The sequence below is a fragment of the Dipodomys ordii genome, unplaced genomic scaffold (genome assembly GCF_000151885.1).
Source record: "Dipodomys ordii isolate 6190 unplaced genomic scaffold, Dord_2.0 Scaffold141, whole genome shotgun sequence".
Taxonomy (NCBI): domain Eukaryota; kingdom Metazoa; phylum Chordata; class Mammalia; order Rodentia; family Heteromyidae; genus Dipodomys; species Dipodomys ordii.
In genome coordinates this window covers 2,230,207-2,232,819 of record NW_012267357.1, presented here as the reverse complement: position 1 = coordinate 2,232,819, position 2,613 = coordinate 2,230,207, and the positions used below count along the sequence as shown (strand labels likewise).

The 2,613-nt window shown below is 52.9% G+C and overlaps 1 pseudogene; it reads right to left on the bottom strand.

The window, feature by feature from the left end:
• Nucleotides 1–1,139: 1,139 nt before the first annotated feature.
• LOC105997184 lies at nt 1,140–1,896 on the bottom strand (annotated as a pseudogene).
• Between the last annotated feature and the right edge of the window lie 717 nt (nt 1,897–2,613).

Sequence of the window (2,613 nt, the reverse complement as noted above, 5' to 3'; positions counted from 1 at the left end):
CTGGGCCTGAGCACTGTCCCTCAGCTCTTCAGCTCAAGGCTAGTGCTCTACCACTTGAGCCACAGCGCCACTTCCGGCTTTTTCCTTTTTGCTTATGTGGTGCTAAGGAATCAAACCCAGGGCCTCAGGCATACAAGGCAAGCGCTCTACCACTGAGCTACCTTTCCAGCCCCAAGCTCAGAGCTTTAGATGTAAACTAAATCATCAAGGATCCCAGATCCTGTGACCCAAGGGGTTTAGAGTTCTGGGAAAAGGAAACAGATGACAATGTGGCCAGGCAGGCACTAGTGGCTTGTACCTGTTATCCGAGTTTCTCAGGAGACTGAGGATTGTGGTTCAAAGCCAGCCTGGGCAGGAAAATTCATGGACTCTTATCTGCAATGAACCACCAGAAAACTGAAACTAGAGGTATGGCCCAAAGTTGTAGAGCACTAGCTGGAGCAAAAATGCTCAATGAGGGGCTGGGAAAGTGGCTCAGTGGTAGAGCGCTCATGCCTGTAATCCTAGCTACTCAGAAGGCTGAGATTTGAGGATCATGGTTCAAAGCCAGTCCTAGGCAAGAAAGTCCATGAGACTCTTATCTTTAAAAAGCCAGAAGTGGAGATGTGGCTCAAGTTAGGTAGAGTGCCAGCTTTGACGGGCAACAGAGAGGTGGGGGGGAAGGCTGTAAGGATTCCATGAAGACTATCACATATCTATTACAGTACCAACTCCAGGTTAAGGTCATCCTTACTTCTTTGTTTTTTTGGGGGGGTCCAGTCATGGGGCTAGCGCTTTACCACTTGAGCCACAGCGCCACTTCCGTCTTTTTTCCTTTTGCTTATGTGATGCTGAAGAATCGAACCCAGGGCCTCATGCATGCAAGGCAAGCACTCTACCACGGAGCCACCTTCCCAGCCCCCATACTTCTTTTTTTTTGAGTTTACAGACATATTAACATATAAATAATGAGAAAGGTTCTGGGGAGCCTCCCCATTGTCTCTGCTGGAGATAACACTTGAGGGGAGCTGTCCCCACAGAGGGTATGTGCCTGGGGAGCCTCATGGTGTTTGTTGCCCCCCCCCAGCTTCTTTGGCACCTCCAGGTTCAACTGCTAGTCTGACTTCTGCTGTGCCCCAGAAGCAGTGGCCCTCCAGTCATCACTCCTGCTCGAACTCATGCTGGAAGGGACGCTTCCTCTCTCCACAGTGCTTCTTGTGGGCAGGCCAGTCCTTCTGCTGGCACTGGGAACCACAGTACCATGCCACCTGGCAACGCCCACAGATGTTGAACTCCAGAAGCTGCTTCTCAGTTACTGTGCAAGGAGGGTAATGACATTCATAGTAGGTGCAGGAGTTTTCCTCCTCCTCTACCACATCCCCATTGGCACTGTAGTACCGCGTCACGTTCAGGACAGGGAACTGCTCTTCTATGGGGTCCGTGGGCAGCTGCTGGATTGCAAGCCAGTACAAGCTTTGCTCTCTCTGTTTGCTGGAGGTCTCTTCTGCTTTAGGTCGCCAGCCCCATGGTACCAGCTCCAAGTTGTCCAGGCGATTGTCCACTGTCACTGAGTTGAGATGCACCACTCGACACCCAGGAGCCACGCCTCCCCTGTGCGGCTCCCACAGCAGCTCATGGAGGAGTCTACCCAATCCCCTTCCTCGGATTTTGTCGAAGGCATATGCAAATATCTTAGCACCATTTCCATCAGCATCTACTTCCATTCGAGCCTCAAAGGAGTAGCTCTCCACCAGGGGGATGTCTTGCTCATCTATCAGAGTATACTTGGTCTTCCCGGCTGGCCACCCGGCCGAGCCGCACGATGCCCAATTTGAAGTGGGTCATGGCCAGGCCTGCACTCTTGGCCGGCGGCAATGCTACCTCAGGAGGCGCCCGGCCAGGCTCGGGGCAAGGCCTCAGCACCCCGGGGCAGCCGGGGCCGGGCTTGGGCAGGGCGGGGCCCCGGTGGACAAGGTTGGTCCTGCTCGGGCCACCGCCACTGCACACACCCCAGCGAGCAGCATACTTCTTTTTTTTTTTTTTTGGGTCCGGTTGTAGGGCCTGAACTCTGGGCCTGGGCGTTGTCCCTCAGCTCTTCAGCTCAAGGCTAGCGCTCTACCACTTGAGCCACAGCGCCACTTCCGGCTTTTTTCTTTTTGCGTATGTGGTGCTGAGGAATCGAACCCAGGGCCTCAGGCATGCAAGGCAAGCGCTCTACCACTGAGCCACCTTCCCAGCCCTGCATACTTACTTCTTAACTGCCACTACTGCCCCCATCCTACATACACCCCAACTCTCAAGATAAATATCTTTTTTTTTTTCTTTTTTGATGGTTGTGAGGCTTGAACTCTGGGCCTGAGCACTGTCCCTCAGTTCTTCAGCTCAAGGCTAGCATTCTACCACTTGAGCCACAGTACCACTTCTGGTTTTCTGGTGGTTTATTGGAGATTAAAGTCTCAGACTTTTTCTGCCCCGGTTGGCTTTGCACTCCGATCCTCAGATCTCAGCCTCCTGAGTAGCTAGGATTACAGGCCTGAGCCACCAGCACCCAGCTCAAGATGAACATCTTGAGCTATAATTCCTGGCACACACACACACACACACACACACACACACACACACACACACACACAC